We start from the raw sequence: 23,406 nt of genomic DNA, 5'->3' as shown, positions 1-23,406 counted from the left end.
GCCTGGGAGCGTCCATTTGGTTTTCCTTTAACTTCTCGGTTTTCAAAACTTTGCTTAAAGTGGTGTGAGTACCACACAACTGTTCCCAGCCCTAGCTGTTCCAGAAAGTCTGGCAGAAGGTGGCGCCCTTCCACGGCAAAGACCTTCCTCTTAGGTGTGTTCTCCAACTGTGTCCCCACTTATGGGTCTCTCCCAGACCAGCCTTAGGGTCTGCACGTCTCAACTGATCAAGGATCTATCCATTCATACAAACCTGTGATAGAGACTTTGAGCGTCCCTAAGATACTTCTACAATTTTATCATCTGACAAAATTATCATATAACTATGTCTACAAGAGGAAATATATAGTAGTTATTTTCTTTAAAAGTACAAACACTGGGCTTCCCTGGTGGCGCAGTGGTTGAGAATCTGCCTGCTAATGCAGGGGACACGGATTCGAGCCCTGGTCTGAGAGGATCCCACATGCCACGGAGCAACTAGGCCCGTGAGCCACAACTACTGAGCCTGCACGTCTGGAGTCTGTGCTCCGCAACAAGGGAGGCCGCGATAGTGAGAGGCCCGCGCACCGCGATGAAGAGTGGTCCCCGCTTGCCACAACTAGAGAAAGCTCTCACACAGAAACGAAGACCCAACACAGCAATGATTAATTAATTAATTAATAAACTCCCACCCCCAACATCTTCTTTAAAAAAAAAAAAAAAGTACGAACACTGAGCATTGTGTTTCTTATTTTTGCTCAGTCTTACCAGCTCATAATTCTTTTATTCAAGGGTGCAAATTAAACTACTTAGCAAAGGAGGGGGGGAAAAAGCCACATTGTATTGTAGAATTAATGCTAGTCTAATTCCTTTTCCTTCTAATTAGGCTCTAAATTTCATGCAGGCTCTTCTGTTCTGACTCTGGGATACCTTCTCCGCTGTCCCACCATCCCTCCTGCAAAGCTCATCCCTCGGCACTACACACACACACACACACACACACTCTCTCTCTCTCTCTCTCTCTCTCTCTCTCTTTTCCACTATAGCCCCTGTTACATGTCACTGTCCTCTTCTCATGTCTGACTTGACTGAAACTTACTTATTTATCCCTGAGTTATCTCTGTACCCTGGGGCTTAGTTCTGTGTCAGGCACAGAGCTGGCACTAAATAAATGTTTGAGGAAGAAAGGGAAGGAAGAAGAGAAGAATGCAAGGAGGAGAAAGAAGCCATGATGCAGAAATGTAAATTCAGAATTCAATTATCTACGCCATGGCAGCCATGGTATTACTATTAAATTATAGGGTCCAGCAACTTGTGTTTTAATTACCCACCCCCACCTTCCCCACCGGTGATTCGGACGCTCACTAAAGGCTGAGCACCACTGATTTAGAAATATTAGAGTGTAGACATAGAAGCTTCATTGTTTCTAGATTCACTTGGGCCTCTCCATCCTGCAGCTTAGAGGATGAGGCCTCAGTCCCACAGAGCGGAGATGATATCTCTTGACCAAGCTTATAAAGTTCTATGAGACAGGCTGGGAACAAAGGTGAACAAAGATGAGAGGGTAAGAGGATGAGTATCAGACTGCAGTGTGCAAAATATTAAGGGCCTGGCACAAGGGTCTATCCTAGATCTAAAACTAAAATGTCAGGCAGGGGATTCCAGAGACGCTGGGCAATGGAACCACGGATCCCTTACTCGCTGACCTGGCCTGGTCCTAAAGTGACATGGGGCCCACATCTCCCTGGGCCAGGGCTGGACTCCCCACTAAAAGTCCCAGAGGCTTCTTCTCCAACTGGTCCCGTCAACTTGGCTGAGCACCTGGCTGAGCAAAGCCATACTGCACCAAAGTTGAAATGTTTCTTCCGAAAAGAAAAATCAGGTCTTGATAAAGAACAAAAATGGAAGATATTTGAAGTTTGAGAAGGTTATTTGCCAGGGCTCAGGGTGTTGAGATCTATGATCCACCACTAGCATAGTCTAATTCACTCAGGTTTGTCCACTTGCCCTCAGTTAGACATTATGCATCACAAGAAGAAAAAAACTCCCTTACACGAATCACTGTCTCCATTCCCCTTTCTGGTTTACTTGTAATGTCTTTGCCTATCCACCAGAAGGTTAGCGTGACTTTCCTAGCTACTTTCAGAGTTTCATTATCCAAGGAAGATGAAGCTCAAAACGCGACTTCATCATGGTCTATGAAGTCTACCAACGTGGAAGAAAGTTACGGGTTGTACAGACTTACTCCCAAATAAAAGGATGAGAAACATACACATAGCAGTTGGAATCCTAATAAATATAAACTCTTTGGCTCTTCTCCCATTTCAAAGATGAAGGAAAATTTAAGAGAAACCTTACTGACATTTTAAAATGCAGTTAATATTTAAACATTATTTTTAATAATACAGAGAATAAATACTTGCAAAGCATAGATTTATCTACCAAAGTGGGTTACCCTGGTTTTGTCCCTATTTTTGAAAAGACCTATATTCCCTTGAAAGCCATGAACAACAGAACTTCAGCTTCTGATGTCACTGCATCTGTGACCTGAAAATATGCAGTCACTGTTTCATGCGTACATGTGCAGTGCTAAAAAAAAACAACAACAACTAGATTTCAAAGAAACTACTGTTAAGCTGCCTTTAAGAATTAAATAGGAAAATGATTTTTTTTTTTTTTTGCAGGTCGCGGGCCTCTCACTGTTGTGGCCTCTGTCGTTGCGGAGCACAGGCTCCGGACGCGCAGGCTCAGCGGCCATGGCTCACGGGCCCAGCCGCTCCGCGGCATGTGGGATCTTCCCAGACCGGGACACGAACCCGCGTCCCCTGCATCGGCAGGTGGACTCTCAACCACTGCGCCACCAGGGAAGCCCAGGAAAATGATTTTGACACGACAAAGATATGGGTGGGGGTTGGTTTGGGATGGCAAGGATCAAAAAGCTGAGCTCTCTGATCAGAGACTTAAGATCAAGCCTGTCTTAATTTTTTTTAATTGAAATAAAATTTACATACTGTAAAATCTCCCCTTTAAAGTATACAATTGAGTGGTTTTTAGTACATACACAAACTCGTATAACCTCACATTTGTAATTGCACAAACTTTTCGTTACCTCCAAAAGAAATCCTGTACTCATTGGGAGTCACTCCCTCAATTCTCCCTCCTTCAGCCTCTGGAAACCACTAATCTACTTCTGTCTACTTTCATATAAATGGAATATTACAGTATATGACCGTTTGGGTCTCACTTCTTTCACTTAGTTTGTTTTAAGGTTCATCACATTATACCATGTATGAGAATGTCATTCCTTTTTATTGATAAATAATATCCCATTGTATGGATATACCACATTCTTTTTAATCCACCCATCAGTTGGTGGACACGTGGCTTGTTTCCATTTCTATTAAGAACAATGCTGCTATGAACATTTGTGTGCAAGTTTTTGTGTGGGTGTATGGTTTCAATTCTCTTGGAATTGAATTCTTTTTGAATTGGTATATATCTAAGAGTGGAACTGCTGGGTTAGATGGTAATTCTATGTTTAACTTGTTGAGAAACTGCCACACTGTTTTCCAAAGTAGCTGTACCATTTTACATTCTCATTAGCAGTATACAAGGTTTCCAATTTCTCTATGTCCTTGTCAACCCTTATTATTATCTGTCTTTTTGCATTATAGCCATCCTAGTTTGTGTGAAGTAGTATCTCATTGGGATTTTGATTTGAACTTCCCTGATGGTTAATGATGTTGAGCATCTTTTCATGTGCTTATTGGCCACCTACATATCTTTCTTCAAGAAATGCCTATTTAAATGCTTTGCCCATTTTAAAATTTGGTTATTTGTCTTTTTATTGTTGAGTTGTAAAAGATTTTTATATATTCTGGATACTAGACCCTTATCAGATATATTATTTGCAAATATTTTATCCCATTCTGTGGGTTGCCTTTTCACTTTCTTGATGGTGCCTTTTGAAGTACAAAAGTTTTAAATTTTAATGAAGTCTGATTCATCTATTTTTTCATTAGCTGCTTGTGCTTCTGGTGAAATATCTAAGAAACCACTGCCCAAGGTCACAAAGATTTACAGCTACGTTTTCTCCTAAGAGTTTTATAATTTTAGCTCTTACATTTAGGTCTCTGGTCTATTTTGAATTAATGTTCCATACATGTGAAGTAGGGGGGTTCAACTTCATTCTTTTGCATATGGATATCCAGTTGACCATGCTTATTTTTTCTTAATGTTCAGTGGCAAGATTGAGCAGGGGGCAGAGAAAGGCTTTGTCATGAATACTGCTCCTTGGTGATGCCCATGGGCCCCAAGCAGTAGCCAAATCTGACTGTGGGAGGATAGATTCAAGAGGAGGCACCTCATCACCCAAGAGCTTCCCAGGGGTCATGAAAGCCTTCAGAGCACCTGAGCATGTCATCCATCACCGGCATTAGCATCATCAAATTCTTCCCGAATCAGTTAGACACAATACAACTCATATTCTGATGCTCTAATTTTGGACCACAGTGAATTCTATACAGCAAACTTGATGTTCCTGCATTTCACACTCAAATAAGTGAAGGAAACTGCACTAATATTACGGTACTATCTCTATTGGACTCATAAGGGAACCCAGTAATATCGGAGGTCTGGCTCCAGACTACTAAAGTGTTAAGCAAGAGGCTGCTGTGGAAATTTCAGATGCCATCAGCTGATCCTCAAAGATGCACGTATATCAGAGTGGATGATTCATCTTCTAACCCATCACCAATACTGGGACGCTGACTACCCTCACACTAGAATTTCTGTTTTAATGTCACAGTACAAGAGCCTATGTGAAGACAAAGAAAAGCCACAATAAGAATATACCAAGCATAAGAAACTCTTCCAATTTTACAAACTGTGAATCACGAAGACTCTCAACAATGGTCTCTGAATAGCAGTCTCATAGTGTTCAGTGACTGGAAATTATAATGTTGAGGATACACTGGTTAAACCTGGTGGCAGAAGTGTGGGCCGTAAGGTGGCAGAGTCAGGAGCTCAGATCAGAAGCCAGGAAACAAGAGGGGTCGTTGTACTAATGGGCAGTCTCTGGAGCAGGGAAGAAACCTGGAAGTCAAGCAGATAACACCAGGAGCAGATATTCCCAGACAAAGAGTTATTTGGCCAGATGCCAAAGTAGGTCAAGGCCAAGGAATAAAAGAATGTCTGCACTGGGTCCAGATTCAACCCTGCTGGGTTTTATTCCTGCTTATTTGCATGTGAGTATTTCATCCCCAACACACATTAATGGTGCTGCCAGTGACTTTCTTCTCCTGGTGCTGCTTATAAAATTCCTTGAGGTTTCTCAAAGAAGAGCCCCTTAAGACAGTGCAAGTGATAATGGTGCCACTTTCTTCGTTGTCCAAAAATTTTATGTGGGTACCCACAAAGGACTTGACGACTGGCACAGGAACTACTTCAGCCAACATCTTTATCAGCAACCACAAACCATTTCTGAAGCACAGAACCATGCCAGATCCTTACAATAAAGAGAGGATGAGGAGATTGAACATATACAACAAAAAGCAAATAAGAATGAAAGGTAATAAGAGCCAACATGAGCAATTCACATAATCAGTGGGACAGGAGAGTATAATAGGAAGATCACTATGTGTTTGGATAAATGAAGCAAGTTTCACTGAGAACCAAAGGCCTGGTGTAAGTCTTGAAGGATAGACAGAACTCAGTCGTAGAAAGGAATGAGGAGGGTGCTCCAGGGAGGAGGCGCTATATATGCAAAGATCTAAAGACTGAATTCACATTTGATGCCTGAAAGACCAGGTTTTCAGAATAGAAGTTTTACACTGAGTAGCAGTGGAAGATCAATTTAGAGAGGTACACTAAGGCCAGATGATTAGAGGGCTTTAAATCTCAGGCTAAAGATCTTGCACCTTATGCTGCAGACAATGAGGAATTACTGAAAGTTACTAACAAGCTGACGGCTTCAAAGAGACATTTAAAGTGAGGCAACTATGTGAAGAATGGAGCCTCAGTCTCCCCCTTTGACAAATGAGCGACCAGAGTCTATGCGTGGGGCCTCAGAAGCTGAGGTGGAGAAAAAGGGGAACTGAGAAAGGACCTACAAACAGAGGCCGGATGGGTTCAGTAACTAAACAAAGAATCCAGGCAAAGCACTAAATCAAAGTGGGAATGACTACTGGATTTGTGGAAACGTGGTCCCGGGTGATAAGAAGGCACTCAGTGGTGATGCCACTGGGAACAGAAAGAAAATGCTGTAGTTTGGTGATGTTGGAAAAGAATTAAAGCAGTTCATTTGGTATGGAAGGTGAAAGAAAAGGAATAAATTGGGGATTATATCAAGGCTTCATGCCTTATGGGAAGAAAGTAAGTAGTGTAACTGGAAGACATCGGGGAATCCCGAGAAAGTTCTGCTTTGGGATAAAAATGAGTACCTCAGTGGATGAGTTTATAGTGAGGAGTTTTCCAATTGTATGAAGTTTAAGACCAAAGCTATGAAAAGAAGACAAAGCAGAAAATGTGGTCCTGGCAACCACCCACCTAGAGCCACATGGGAAAATACTGCATCCATAGAAGAAGGGCATATAGAGACCTAAGGACATAGAAACTCATGAAATATGAAAGAAGTTTTTTAAAATGACAAAAGGTCAACTTGTTTTCCCAACACTGTATACTGGTGTAATTAGGTGTGACATACTGAGGACTGGCTCCTAGATTCGAGAATGGGACACCACACGGAGGAAAGGTGGAGATGGGGTACCACACGCAGGATGTGAGCCTAGCACTGAAGCCCCTTCACACACAATTTATCCCTTCTGTTCAGAGTGGGTGCTTTTCTCCAAGGCCTGAGAAGCAGCTTGATGGTTGACCTTTTCCAATTACCTCAAGGAGGATCAATTTCCATGTTCTATGTTCACATTTAAAAAATCATTTGAGGAAGTATTTATCTCATTTCGATGATATTTGTCTCTTACTGTGCAGAGATATTAGTCTGGCAGCTAAACCATTTTTCCTGAACAGAAGCAAATGTCAAGTCTGGCTCAGTCAACAGGCACAGTTAAAGGGTCTGCCTTAAACTTCATCACACAAGTAAATCTTGCAAACTCCCAGGATGAGAGAAGAATCAAAATAGTCATGGTTATAACAGAGCTTGGCAATATTGGTGGGAGTTCTGCTATCAAGTGCCCACTTTACAAAGGAAACTGAAAGTTCAGAATTATAAGATCAGAAGTTACGGAAGTGCGTTTTCTCCAGTATTGCATATAAAGGACAGCAATGATATAAAAATTTTGTAGATTGGCCTTTTATTGACTTGATATTTATGAAAAACCTTCTGTAGAAGTTGTAACTTCTAACTTTATAAAGCTATAAAATTACAGAAATCTTTAAGTCACTGAGTACCAAACTATAAGCATACATCCCTCCCAACTGACCATATTAATTTTTCTGAAACGGAATAATAAAAGGAATATTGTTTTATGAAAGTCCAGCTGCAAGTGTGGAACAGAAAATATCCCATAATTGCTTATTCAAGGTTCTTGAGGGTAGAGAACAAAGTCGAGCAGGTAACAGCTCTCAAGAAATGTTTGGGGACTTGATAAAGGAATATTATAAGAGGTAAACAAAGTGTTTTCTCCCTCTCTTGTGAAAAAATTTTTATTGGATCTGTTAAAACCAATTTATTGAAGTTTTTCATGGGTCAGAATTCATTCTATGCTTAAAGATTCCAAAATGCATTTTACCATTACCTTCTGATACACACACACACACACACCCCAAACTGCTATTTCATATTTTAATTTCTGTAGGAAGTGTGATTAGGTGTTATTGAAAAGGCAGAGATTGTCAGTTTGATAAAAATACAATGCACATCATTCTCAAGAAAATTGCAGGCACTGTGTCCATGGGAAACCTTAAAAATTAATTGAAACCAGAGATCTAAACGTAATGCATAAGAACATTTGAAAAAACATGGAGAATAAGCCAAAAGAGGCCTACTTTATCAAAGGCTAATGAGATTATTACTGTTCTGCTAGGCAAATGAAAATAACCTGAAAACATGAAAAGACCTCTAGAACTGGCAGGTGAGACTTTCTCAAACACCTCCCACCATCTTGAAGGATATGTGTTTTTTCTGGTGCCTTTAGAGAGTTGGTTTAACTTCTATTCTTAACAGAGTGATCACTCTGTTCTGCCACAGCAGTTTGGGATGGTGCGTGGTGGATTCAGGAGTAATACCCTCTCTTTCAGCCAAAACAAGAGGCAGAAGAGAAGGCTGAGAGAAGAAGAGGTCACCGCCACCTTCTAACAAAGTCTCCCAAGGACTGAAGGAACCTCTAAGTTCCTCCTTGAGGGAAGGAACAGCCAAGTCCTTCACGGCTTCAGTTTTTCCTCATTCTCGCTTTGCCTCCAAATATTTCAAAAACCCTACTAAGGGTTTAATATACTAAGACATAGAGGAAATATAATTGTGAGGCTTCAATAAAATCAGAAGCCACTAAATATTCCTATATGTTATTGAGCTCAACAATTTGATGTGAAGGGCCACAAAACACTCTCATTACTCACTGATGTCTGCTCATCATTGAGAATCTCTGTCTCCCTCCCCGACTCCCCTTTTGCTGACTCAACACATCTCCCTAAAGACCGGCAATCTCATGGTGGCATTTGCCCGTATGTTCCCTTCATAAGACAACAAAAAACATTTGAAATATAACCCTTTCCTCAAACTTGCTCATTGCAACTCCAAATTTCAATGACATTTATTCACTTCCCAGTCAATATAAACTTTCTATCCCATGATCTTTTAACTTACTCTTTTTATCTCATTATTTCATTTTTTACTTCTACCACCTTCAATTCACTCAATTATTATAATAGCCTAAGAAATAAAAGTATTTTGGGTACTTTCATAAGCAGCTGCCTGGTGAAAGATGAGTTACACTTGATTTACAATTTTCTTGAAGCTATTTTTTTTTTCACCCTAATTTCTCTATGTTGCCACTTGTTTTCCTGATCACATAGCTAACATACAAAGCATACAAAAGTGAAACATTTGTGCTCCTGGCCAAGATGGAGTAACAGAGACCAGATTTATCCTCCACCTGAAACAATCAAAAAAAAGGACAGCAGTTTGAATGAAACAACAGTTTGCAAGACACTAAAGGTCAAGCAATGAAGTAAAGGGATACATGAGAGCAGGGAAACGTATGATGAGTCCTATAATTCCCCATACTCACTGCATTGAGAGTTTTAAGGCCATCTGTGATGCAGGGAGAGAACCCAAGTGAAATCCAGCAGACTCATTAAGTTGAGGAGACAGAGCTAAGAGTCCAGGGAGACCACAGCAGCTAGACTTTACAGTACAAAATAACAGAGAAGAGAAAATTCACAAAGAGAAAACCTACACCTTCAAAGGATACCCCTGAGGATTCAGCTTAGTACTGATCAGCACATGTATCTGAGGAAACCACCTGAGGCCAAGGGAAGAACTACCTGAAGGAATTAGAGGTAACAGTTCTGGGCACTCACACAGGAACAGGAATGTGCCTGTTCCCACCCACCTGTTCCCAGGCAGGAAAACCTCAAGATGTATGGGGCATTGTATAGAATGCACATAAGGGTCTTGCCTCAATAGCAGAATTAATTAGCCATAGACTGAGTACTGCTCCAGTCCCAACTAACAAATCATAAAAACAAGACTTGAAAGAGTTTCCAAGTGAACTGACTGTATCTCAGAACAAATCTCAAGATTTATAGGAATTCAAATATATCTAACACCTAACCAAGTAATATTCACAATGTCTGACATCAATCAAAAATCAGGGCTTCCCTGGTGGCGCAGTGGTTGAGAGTCCGCCTGCCGATGCAGGGGACACGGGTTCGTGCCCAGGTCTGGGAAGATCCCACATGCCGCGGAGCGGCTGGGCCCGTGAGCCATGGCCGCTGAGCCTGCGCGTCCAGAGCCTGTGCTTCGCAACGGGAGAGGCCACAACAGTGAGAGGCCCGCGTAATGCAAAAAAAAAAAAAAATCAGCAGACATGCAAAGAAGGAGGAAAACATAACTACAATGAAGAGAGAAGTCAATCCATTGAAACTGATCCAAAACTAATACAGATGATGGGACAGCAAGTGAGGATATTAGTTAATAAAACTGTATTTCATGTGTTAAAAATTCGAGTAGAAACAATGGAAGATTTTTTTTAAAAGACACAAATAGAACTTTTAGAGATGAAAAGTACAATGTATGAAATTATAAATTTACTGAGTAGGCTTCATGGAATATTAGAAATTGCAAAACAAAAGATTAGTGAAGACAGAATATATCAATAGAAACTATCCAAAATAAAACACAGGTAGTAAAGGAAAAGTAGATGGAGCAAGTTAACTGTGGGAAAACCTCGTTACCTCATATATATGTCATTTGAGTCCCCAGAAGAAGAGAGAATAGAAAAAAATTCTGAAAAAATAATGGACACATTTTTCCATATTTGTTGAAAACTATAAGCCCAATGATCCAAGAATCTCAATGAACCCCAAGCATAGGAAGCATGAAGAAAACTACATCTAGGTATATCATAATCAAATTGCTCAAAATCGATGAAAAAGAGAACACTGCAAAAGCATCCAGGAAAAAAAAAGACATTATACTCAGAGAAATAAAGAAAGGGATGAGAGCATATTTCTGGTCAAAAACAATGCAAGTGAGAAGACAATGAAGCAACATTTCTGAAGTACTGGAAGAAAAAGACTGTCAACCTAGAATTCTATACTCAGTTAAAACATATGTCAAAAATAACGATATAACAAAGACGTTTAAGACATAAAAACTAAAAGAATGCCTTAACAGAAGATCCTAACTATAAGAAGTGTTAAAGGATATCTACCAGACAGAAGGAAAATGATGCCAGATGGAAATATGGCTCTACACCAAGGAAGGACATCAGAAAAGTATTGACTACATGGGTAAATATGTAAGATATTTTCCTTATTATTCAAATCTCTTTCAAAGATAACTGGCTGATCAAGATGGTGGAGTAGAGGGATGTGGAACTCACCCCACACCATATACACATCAAAAACACATCTACGTGTGGCACAATTCTCATTGGAAACTAGCAGAAAGACTCCTGTACAACAAAGGCTGTAAGAAAGATGGAACTGGGTAGGAAAAGAAGAGACGCCATCAGGTCAGGACCTGTACTCCTGGGAGGGGCCTCAGAGGACAAGGGAGATTACATGGGTGGAGATCCTCCCTGGGAGTGAGTTCTTCAAGCCGCATGTTGGGCACCCCAGCCCTGGGGTCCAACACAGGGAACATGAGCTCCCTTGGCTGGTTGGAGGGCCAATGGGACTGGCAGGAGGGCTGTGGGAAGCACAGACGAGTGAAGCATGAGGAGCACATGCACGAGTGCTTACTCCCAAAGCAAGGTAGAGAAGGCGTATTGGAACCACGCAGGCAGCTGACTGGTTTACTGCAACTACTCTGGGTGCCTGCCCCTGCCTGAGCCAAGCTAATGCTCCAGCCCCACTTACTTCACATGGCAGCTCCACACTGGAGCGAGGGCTGCCACAGCTGAGGAGAGAGTTCAGCCGTCAGACACAGCGGTGGCTCAGACCTGAGGCAGCGTCTGAAAAGGGCAGGGGCAGCCATTACTGGCACTCGCACAGGCAGCGCGTCAGAAGCAGCCCTGACCTCTGGTCATGGCCAGACCACTGTAGCCCATGCTGCAACACATGTGAAGGGCCCACACGGGCACTGCCTGCCCTGCAGCACAGCTCCACACCAGGGTGGCAGTGGTACAGACTGAGGGAAGAGAATGGACGTGAAGGATAAAGAAGACTCAGACCCCAAAGCAGGGTCTGAGCAGGGTGGGGGCAGCCAGTACTGGCAACTGCACAGGCAGAGCATCAGAAGCAGCCCCAACTTCTGTGTGGAGCCACACTGCTGCAGTCTGTGCCCCATCACACCGAAAGCCTGCGCGGGTGCCTCTTGTTCCAGCACTGCTCCCCTCTGGGGCAGAAGTCCTGGTGCTGGGAGCAGGAAGAGCTCACACTGAAAGGGAACAGAACCAGCACAGACCTGACCCCTCAAGCTTCTGCCTCAGCAAGTTGGGACCTGACCCTGCTCCCAATAGGGTGGAGACAACCACTGAGCAAATGGTAAGCCTGGGCTCACACCTGACCCCAGCCAAAGCCCCTTTCTCCAGCTCCACCTCCAACCAAGGTGATACCTGCCAGTACACCGTGAGGAAAGACATAACTTGTGTTCACATCGAATCTAGCTCCCAACCAAAGCTACCGGGCACACATAGACAGTAGAGGGACACACCCACATGAGGACACCCCTTCAAGACTACAATAGATAACTATTTCACCTAATTTCATAGAGACAGAGAAAGTTAAGCAAAATGATAAGACAGAGGAACTGGTCTCAATTGAAAGAGCAAAAGAAAAAAAACTGAAAAAAATAAATAATGAAATAGAAATAAACAATATACCAGGTAAATAATTCAACGCAGTAGTAATAAAAAATGCTAACTGAATTAGGGAAAGGAATAAACAGAGTGAGAATTTTAACAAGGAACTAGAAAGTATAAAAAAGGATCAGAACTGACGAATACAATAACTGACATGAAAAACACACTAGAAGGAATGAATAGCAAATCAGGCAATACAGAAGAATGCACAAGTGATCTGGAAGATGGAATAATGGAAATCACCCAATTAGGACAGCAAAAAGAAAATTAAAATTAAAAAATGAAAAGAGTTTAAGAGATCTCTGAGATAAAATGAAGCATACCAACATTCACATTATAGGGGCCCCAGAAGGAGAGGAGAGAGAGAAGGGGATCAAAAATGTATTTGATGAAATCATGCCTGAAAACTTCCCAAACCTGAAGAAGGAAACGAATATCCAGGTACAGGAAGCACAGAGGGTCCCAAACAAGGTGAACACAAACAGACACATACCAAGACATATCATAATTTAAAATGACAAAAGTAAAAGAAAAAAAAGGGAATTCTGAAGTAGCAAGAGAAAAACAAAGAGTCATATACAAGGGAACCCCCATAAGATTATCTGATGATTTTTCTGAAGAAATTTTGCAGGCCAAAAGGGAGTGGGGCATGATATATTCAAAGTCCCGAAAAGGAAAAACCTGCAATCTAGAATAGTCAACCCAGCAAAATTATCATTTAGAATTGAAGGAGAGACAAAGAACTTCTCAGACAAGTAAAAACTAAAAGAATTCATCAATACTAAACCTACCCTATAAGAAATGTTAAAGGGTATTCTCTAAGTGGTAAAGAAAAGGCTATAACAAGAAGAATCTATAGGAAAGAAAAAAATCTCACTAGTAAAGGCAAACATATAGTAAATGCTAAAGATCAAACAAATAAGCTAGGATAAAGATTTTTAAAAATCATTAAGTATAACTACAATAAACAGTTAAGGGATAAACATGAAAATGTAAAATATGACATCAAAAACAAAAATGTGGGAGAGAGGAGTAAAAAAAAAAATGTATATCCTTTAAAATGTGTTTCAACTTAAATGACTACCAGATTAAAACAGGTACATATAGTTAAAGGTCAGCATATATGAACTCCATAGTAATCACAAATCAAAAACTTACGATACACAAAAACAGAGAGAAAGGAACACAAGCATACAACAAAGGAAAAGTATCAAACCTCAAGGGAAGAAACAAAAAGAAGAACACAGAAGAACTACAAAGCCAACAAGAAAATAAGTAATTAAATGGAAATAAGTACATACCTATTAATAATTACTTTAAATGTTAATGGACTAAATGCTCTAATCAAAAGACAAAAGGTGGCTGACTGAATAAAAAACAACACCTATCTATATACTGCTTACAAAAGACTCACTTCAGAGCTAAAGACAAACACAGACTGAAAGGGAGAGGATGGTAAAAGATATTTCATGCCAACAAAACTCGCAAGAAAGCAGGAGTAGCAATACCCGTATCAGACAAAATAGACTTTAAACAAAGTCCATAAAGAAAGACAAAGAAGGACGTTATATAATGATAAAGGGATCAATACAAAAAGGATATTACACCTGTTAACATATATGCCTCGGGCTTCCCTGGTGGGGCAGTGGTTAAGAATCCGCCTGCCAATTGAGGGGACACAGGTTCAAGCCCTGGTCCGGGAAGATCCCACATGCTTTGGAGCATCTAAGCCCATGAGCCACAACTACTGAGCCCACGTGCCACATCTACTGAAGCCCATGCGCTCTACAGCCCGTGCTCCACCACAAGAGAAGCCACTGCAATGAGAAGCCCATGCACTGCAACGAAGAGTAGCCCCCCCACTCGCTGCAACTAGAGAAAGCCCGCGCACAGCAACAGAGACCCAACACAGCCAAAAATAATAAATAAATTTTTTTAAAAAAACATATATGCCCTCAATATAGGAGCACCTAAATATACAAAACAAATACTAACAGTCATAAAGAAAGAAATTGCCAGGAATACAATAATAGTAGGAGACTTTAACACCCCACAGACATCAACGGACAGATTTTCTGGGCAGAAAATCAACAGGGAAACATAGTCTTAAATGACACACTAGACAAGTTGAACTTAATGGAATCTATAGGACATTCCATCCAATAACAGCAGAATACACATTCTTTTCAAGTGCACATGGAATGTTTTCCAAGATAGATCACATCCTAGGCCACAAAAATAGTGTCAACAAATTTAAGAGAATATAATTATATCAAGCATTTTTTTCTGACCACAATATGAAACTAGAAATCAATTACAGAAAGAAAATGGGAAAAAAACAAACACAGGGGACTAAATAACATGCTACTAAAAAAAAATGGCAGGCTTCCCTGGTGGCACAGTGCTTGAGACTCTGCCTGCCGATGCAGGGGACACGAGTTCGTGCCCCGGTCCAGGAAGATCCCACATGCTGTGGAGCGGCTGGGCCCATGAGCCATGCCCGCTGAGCCTGCACGTCTGGAGCCTGTGCTCCGCAACGGGAGAGGCCACAACAGTGAGAGGCCCGCGTACCACAAAAGAAAAAAAAAAAGGCTCAATGAAGAAATCAAAGAGAAAATAAGAAAATACCTTGAGACAAATGGAAATGGAAACACATATTCCAAAATCTATGGGATGCAGCAAAATCACTTTTATGAGGAAAGCTTATAGTGATACAGACCTTCCTCAAGAATGAAGAAAAATCTCAAATAAACAACATAACTTACCATCTAAAGGACTTAGAAAAAGAACAAAGAAATCCCAAAGCCAGCAGAGGGAAGGAAACAATAAAGATCAGACAGGAAATAAATAAAATAGAGATGAAGAAACAATAGAGAAAATCAATGAAACCACAAGTTGGTTTTCTGAAAAGATAAACAAAATTGATAAACTTTTAGCCAGACTCATCAAGAACAAAAGAGAGAGAACCCAAATAAACAAAATAAGAAATGAAAGAGGTGAAATAACAACCAACCACAGAGATAACAAAAAAATCGTAAGATATACTATGAACAGTTATATGCCAACAAACCAAGTGCTGTCAAGAATGTGGAGGAACTGAGGCTCACACACACTACTAGTGAGAATGTATATAATGGTAAAGCCACTTTGAAAACAGTATGACATTTTAAGTTAAATATACGTTCTCTATACAATTCAGCCATTATACTTTGTGATATTTCCCCAAAAGAAATGAAAGCATACTGCATAAAAATATTTCTACATGAATGCTCATAGCATTTTAATTTGTAATGGGGAAAACTGGAAACAACCCAAATGTACACCAAAAAGTGACCGGATAAGTGGAACCAGAGTTGGCACCGCACACAATACCTTTGTGGACTGTGTGCTCCTCGAGGACAAGGAAATCAAAGCAGAGCAAAGTGCCTGGAACATAAGGTCTGTGCTGTTTCTCATTCGAGTCTGGATTTCTACCCACCAGAGTTATACAAACCTTAAAATATAAGATTGAGGTATTTATGCCTTGTGTCTTTTTTGCACCTTAATTCACTGGCAAGCATCCCTCATACCAAGTTGAGAGCCGTGTGGCTGACAGGGTCTTGGTGCTCCAGCTGGGTGTCAGGCCTGAGGCTCTGAGGTGGGAGAGCCAAGTTCAGGACATTGGACCACCACAGACCTCCTGGCCCTATGTAATATCAATCGGTGAGAGCTCTCCCAGAGATCTCTGTCTCAACACTAAGACCCAGCTCCACTCAACAACCAGCAAGCTCCAGTACTGGACACCCCATGCCAGACAACTAGCAAGGCAGGAACACAACCCCACCCATTAGCAGAGTGGCTGCCTAAAATCGTACTAAGTTCACAGACACCCCAAAACACACTACCAGATGCGGTCCTGCCCACCAGAAAGACAAGATCCAGCCTCATCCACCAGAACACAGGCACCAGTCCTCTCTACCAGGAAGCCTACACAACCCACTGAACCAACCTGACCCACTAGGGGCAGAAGCCAAAAGCAACCTGCAGCCTGCAAAAAGGAGACCCCAAACACAATAAGCTGGGCAAAATGAGAAGACAGAGAAATACGCAGCAGAGGAAGGAGCAAGGCAAAAACCCACCAGACCAAACAAATGAAGAGGAAATGGGAAGTCTACCTGAAAAAGAATTCAGAGTAATGATAGTAAAGATGATCCAAAATCCTGGAAAGAGAATGGAGAAAATACAAGAAACATTTAACAAGGACCTAGAAAAACTAAAGAGCAAAGGAACAATGATCAACAGCACAATAAATGAAATAAAAAATTCTCTAGAAGGAATCAATAGCAGAATGACTAAGGAAGAAGAATGGATAAGTGACCTGGAAGATAAAATAGTGGAAATAACTACCACAGAGCAGAATAAAGAAAAAAGAATGAAAAGAATTGAGGATAGGGCTTCCCTGGTGGCGCAGTGGTTGAGAGTCCGGCTGCCGATGCAGGGGACACGGGTTCGTGTCCCGGTCCAGGAAGATCCCACATGCTGCAGAGCGTTTGGGCCCGTGAGCCATGGCCTCTGAGCCTGCGCGTCTGGAGCCTGTGCTCTGCGGGGGGAGAGATCACAATAGTGAGAGGCCCACGTACCGCAAAAAAAAAAAAAAAAAAGCCTTGAGGACAGTCTCAGAGACCTCTGGGGCAACAATAAATGCAACAACATTCAAATTATAGGGGTCCTAGAAGAAGAAGAGAAAAAGAAAGGGACTGAGACAATATTTGAAGAGATTATAGTTGAAAACTTCCCTAATATGGGAAAGGAAATAGTCAGTCAAGTCCAGAAAGCACAGAGAGTCCCATACAGGATAAATCCAAGGAGAAACATGCCAAGACACATATTAATCAAACGATCAAAAATTAAATACAAAGAAAAATATTAAAAGCAGCAATGGAAAAGCAACAAATAACATACAAGGGAATCCCCATAAGGTTAACAGCTGATCTTTCAGCAGAAACTCTGCAAGCCAGAAGGGAGTGGCAGGACATATTTAAAGTGATGAAAAGGAAAAAGCTATAACCAAGATTACTCTACCCAGCAAGGATCTCATTCAGATTCAATGGAGAAATTAAAACCTTTACAGACAAGCAAAAGCTAAGAGAATTCAGCACCACCAAACCAGCTTTACAACAAATACTAAAGGAACTTCTCTAGGCAGGAAACACAAGAGAAGGAAAAGACCTACAAAATCAAACCCAAAGCAATGAAGAAAAAGGTAATAGGAACATACACATCAATAATTACCTTAAATGTAAATCGATTAGATGCTCCAACCAAAAGACACAGACTGGATGAATGGATACAAAAACAAGACCCATATATATGCTGTCTACAAGAGACCCACTTCAGACCTAGGGACACATGCAGACTGAAAGTAAGGGGATAGAAAAAGGTATTCCATGAAAATGGAAATCAAAAGAAAGCTGGAGTAGCAATTCTCATATCAGATAAAATAGACTTTAAAATAAAGAATGTTACAAGAGACAAAGAAGGACACTACATAATGATCAATCCAAGAAGAGGATATAACAATTGTAAATATTTATGCACCCAACATAGAAGTACCTCAATACATAAGGCAAATGCTAACAGCCATTAAAGGGGAAATCGACAGTAACACAATCATAGTAGGGGACTTGAACACCCCACTTTCACCAATGGACAGATCAACCAAAATGAAAATAAATAAGGAAACACAAGCTTTAAATGATACATTAAACAAGATGGACTTAATTGATATTTACAGGACATTCCATCCAAAAACAACAAAATACACTTTCTTCTCAAGTGCTCAGGGAACATTCTCCAGGATAGGTCATATCTTGGGTCACAAATCAAGCCTTGGTAAATTTAAGAAAATTGAAATTGGACTTCCCTTGTGGCACAATGGTTAAGAATCCACCTGCCAATGCAGGGGACATGCGTTCGAGCCCTGGTTCAGGAAGATTCCACATGCTGCAGAGCAACTAAGTCTGTGTGCCACAACTACTGAGCCTGCGCTACAGAGTCCACGAGCTACAACTACTGAGCCTGCACGTCACGACTACTGAAGCCTGCACACCTAGAGCCCATGCTCTGCAACAAGAGAAGCCACTGCAATGAGAAGGCCACGCACTGCAACAAAGAGTAACCCCTGCTCTCCACAACTAGAGAAAGCTCACACACAGCAATGAAGACCCAACACAGCCAAAAATAAATAAATAAATACTTTATTTTATAAAAGAAAAGAAAATTGAAATCGTATCAAGTATCTTTTCCAACCACAACACTATGAGACTAGATATCAATTACAGAAAAAAAACTGTAACAAATACAAACATATGGAGGTTAAACAATATGCTACTAAATAACCAAGAGATCACTAGAGAAATCAAAGAGGAAGTTAAAAAATACCTAGAAACAAATGACAATGAAAACACGACAACCCAAAACCTATGGAATGCAGCAAAAGCAGTTCTAAGACGGAAGTTTTTAGCAATACAATCCTACCTCAAGAAGCACAAAAAATCTCAAATAAACAACCTAACCTTACACCTAAAGCAATTAGAGAAAGAAGAACAAAAAAACCCCAAAGTTAGCAGAAGGAAAGAAATCATAAAGATCAGATCAGAAATAAATGAAAAAGAAATGTAGGAAAGATCCATAAAACTAAAAGCTGGTTCTTTGAGAAGATAAACAAAATTGATAAACCATTAGCCAGACTCCTCAAGAAAAAAAAGGAGAAGACTCAGATCAACAGAATTAGAAATGAAAAAGGAGAAGTAACAACTGACACTGCAGAAATACAAAGGATCATGAGAGATTACTACAAGCAACTCTATGCCAAGAAAATGGACAACCTGGAAGAAATGGACAAATTCTTAGAAAAGCACAACCTCGCAAGACTGAACCAGGAAGAAACAGAAAATACAAACAGACCAATCACAAGCACTGAAATTGAAACTGTGATTAAAAATCTTCCAACAAACAAAAGCCCAGGACCAGATGGATTCACAGGTGAATTCTATCAAACATTTAGAGAAGAGCTAACACCTATCCTTCTCAAACTCTTCCAAAATACAGCAGAGGTTGGAACACTCCCAAACTCATTCTACAAGGTCACCATCACCCTGATACCAAAACCAGACGAAGATGTTACAAAAAAAGAAAACTATAGGCCAATATCACTGACAAACATAGGTGCAAAAATCCTCAACAAAATACTAGCAAAGAGAATCCAACAGTACATTAAAAGGGTTACACACCATGATCAAGTGGGGTTTATCCTAGTAATGCAAGGATTCTTCAATATACGCAAATCAATCAATGTGATACACCATATTAACAAATTGAAGGATAAAAACCATATGATCATCTCAATAGATGCAGAAAGAGCTTTTGACAAAATTCAACACCCATTTATGGTAAGAACTCTACAGAAAGTAGGCACAGACGGAACTTACCTCAACATAATGAAAGCCATATATGACAAACCCAGAGCCAACATCATTCTCAACGGTGAAAAACTGAAACCATTTCCACTAAGAGCAGGATCAAGACAAGGTTGCCCACTCTCACCACTATTATTCAACAAAGTTTTGGAAGTTTTAGCCACAGCAATGAAAGACGAAAAAGAAATAAAAGGAATCCAAATCAGAAAAGAAGAAGTAAAACTGTCACTGTTTGCAGATGACATGATACTATACATAGAGAATTGTAAAGATGCTACCAGAAAACTACCAGAGCTAATCAATGAATTTGGTAAAGTAGCAGGATACAAAATTAATGCACAGAAATTTCTTGCATTCCTTTACACTAATGATGAAAAATCTGAAAGCAAAATTTAGGAAACACTCCCATTCACCATTGCAACAAAAAGAATAAAATATGTAGGAATAAACCTACCTAAGGAGACAAAAAACCTGTGTGCAGAAAACTATAAGACACTGATGAAAGAAATTAAAGATGATACAAACACATGGAGAGATATACCATGTTCTTGGATTGGAAGAATCAACATTGTGAAAATGACTATACTACTCTAAGCAATCTACAGATTCAATGCAATCCCTATCAAACTACCACTAGCATTTTTCACAGAATTAGAACAAAAAATTTCACAATTTGTATGGAAACGCAAAAGACCCCGAATAGCCAAAGCAATCTTGAGAAACAAAAACGGAGCTGAAGGAATCAGGCTCCCTGACTTCAGACTATACTACAAAGCTACAGTAATCAAGACAGTATGGTACTGACACAAAAACAGGAATATAGATCAATGGAACAGGATAGAAAGCCCAGAGATAAACCCACACACATATGGTCACCTTATCTTACCTTTGATAAAGGAGGCAAGAATATACAGTGGAGAAAAGACAGCCTCTTCAATAAGTGGTGCTGGGAAAACTGGACAGCTACATGTAAAAGAATGATATTAGAACACTCCCTAACACCATACACAAATGTAAACTCAAAATGGATTAAAGACCTAAATGTAAGACCAGACACTATAAAACTCTTAGAGGAAAACATAGGCAGAACACCCTATGACATAAATCACAGCAAGATCCTTTTTGACCCACCTCCTAGAGTAATGGAAATAAAAACAAAAATAAACAAATGGGACCTAATGAAACTTAAAAGCTTTTGCACAGCAAAGGAAACCATAAACAAGACCAAAAGACAACCCTAAGAATGGGAGAAAATATTTGCAAATGAAGCAACTGACAAAGGATTAATCTCCAAAATATACAAGCAGCTCATGCAGCTCAATATCAAAAACACAAACAACCCAATCCAAAAATGGGCAGAAGACCTAAATAGACGTTTCTCCAAAGAAGACATGCAGATTTCCAACAAACACATGAAAGAATACTCAACATCACGAATCATTAGAGAAATGCAAATCAAAACTACAATGAGGTTATCACCTCACACCGGTCAGAATGGCCATCACCAAAAAATCTACAAACAATAAATGCTGGAGAGGGTGTGAAGAAAAGGGAACCCTCTTGCACTGTTGGTGGGAATGTAAATTGGTACAGCCCCTATGGAGAACAGTATGGAGGTTCCTTAAAAAACTACAAATAGAACTACCATATGACCCAGCAATCCCACTACTGGGCATACACCCTGAGAAAACCATAATTCAAAAAGAGTCATGTACCACAATGTTCACTGCAGCACCATTTACAGTAGCCAGGACGTGGGAGCAACCTAAGTGTCTGTCAACAGATGAATATATAAAGAAAATGTGGCACATATATACAATGGAATATTACTCAGCCATAAAAAGAAACGAAATTGAGTTATTTGTAGTGAGGTGGATGGACCTAGAGTCTGTCATACAGAGTGAAGTAAGTCAGAAAGAGAAAAACAAATACCATATGGTAACACGTATATATGGAATCTTAAAAAAAAAAAAAAGGCTCTGAAGAACCTAGGGGCAGGACAGGAATAAAGACGCAGACATAGAGAATGGACTTGAGGACATGGGTAGGGGGAAGAGTAAGCTGGGACGAAGTGAGAGAGTGGCATGGACTTATATACACTACCAAATGTAAAACAGATAGCTAGTGGGAAGCAGCTGCATAGCAAAGAGAGATCAGCTTGTGCTTTGTGACTACCTAGAGAGGTGGGATAGGGAGGGTGGGATGGAGACGCAAGATGGAGGGGATATGGGGACATATGTATACGTATAGCTGATTCACTTTTTTATACAGCAGCAACTAACACAACAATGTAAAGCAACTATACTCCAATAAAGATGTTAAAAAAAAGAAAAAAAAGGGACTGTATAAACAAACTGTGGTATGTCCATACAATGAACTAGTCAACAAAAATAAGGAATCAACTGCTGATACACACCTACATGAATGAGTCTTGACATAATTATTCTGAGTAAAAGAAGTCAGTCAAAAGAGTACCTACTGCATGATTTCATTTATGTAACATTCTAGGAAATGTAAAGTAATGGACAGTGACAGAAAGCAGATCAGTTGTTTGGGGGGTGGAGAGAAGCAGGAGCGAGGATGAAAAAGGCACAGGAGAAAACTTTTGGGGGATGATGAATATGCTTATTATCGTGATTGTGGTGATGATTTTATGAATGTGTATACATTAAAATTTATCAATTTGAATACTTTAAATGTGTGTCATTTCTTTAATATTAATCATACTTCAATAAAGCTGTTAAAAAAAATCAAATGACAGAGCCCGTTAACCTCATGCCAAAGAGCAAGAAGAGGAAATAAAACTGTCACTAGAAAACTCTTGTCGCCTGAGGTAAACTTCATAAAAAAACTTCATAAAAAAAAACTTCACAAAAAAAAAAAACCTGAGTTTTTGCCGGGAAAACAGATATAAATAGGAAAATTCCTAACTGTTCCACGCAAGCAAGTGTAATTTACCAGTGTCACAATCTGTCTAAAAAATCTGTTAATTTAAGTGCATAAGGTAAAGTCTCTGCCAGTTCTAGCCCTTTTTTTAGAAAAAAACACAATGAAATATTGAAGAACTACAGTCTGAAATTCTCCTGAATAGTAAAATACTATGTAGTCAGGGTTTTTCACCTTGATTTAAGCCATACTTCTTGGTTATTTAAATAATACAAATGGAAATAAAACATACAATGAACTACATAACTAAATAGCCAGAAATTTAGTAGTGTTAAAAAAAAACAGTGTATCAGTTACCTGAAGTGTTAGGATATTACCTTGCCTTAGCAGTGTTGTGAGTCTGCAGAGAACTTTTGCATACATAGAAGGACACAGGCAGATGGCATTTAACCTAACATACAGAGGCCCTTCAACCTTGAACGCCTACAGTAGGCACTGAAATTGATAGAAACCCACAGATACATGCCCAGGGATCTCAGAAATTCAAAATAAATAATAAATAAATAAACACCCACTTCAGGATTCATTAGGTTGTATTT

At 40.0% G+C, this 23,406-nt stretch overlaps 1 protein-coding gene across 4 annotated transcripts in view; it reads right to left on the bottom strand.

The window, feature by feature from the left end:
* Nucleotides 1-23,406, bottom strand: part of DYNC1I1 (dynein cytoplasmic 1 intermediate chain 1) — a 497,106-nt gene that overhangs the window by 250,844 nt on the left and 222,856 nt on the right. The gene's annotated exons all lie outside the window — the stretch shown is intronic.

The sequence above is a fragment of the Orcinus orca genome, chromosome 9 (genome assembly GCF_937001465.1).
Source record: "Orcinus orca chromosome 9, mOrcOrc1.1, whole genome shotgun sequence".
NCBI classification, from domain to species: domain Eukaryota; kingdom Metazoa; phylum Chordata; class Mammalia; order Artiodactyla; family Delphinidae; genus Orcinus; species Orcinus orca.
The sequence above is the reverse complement of the archived record's forward strand: the minus strand, read 5'-3'. Positions and strand labels throughout refer to the sequence as shown.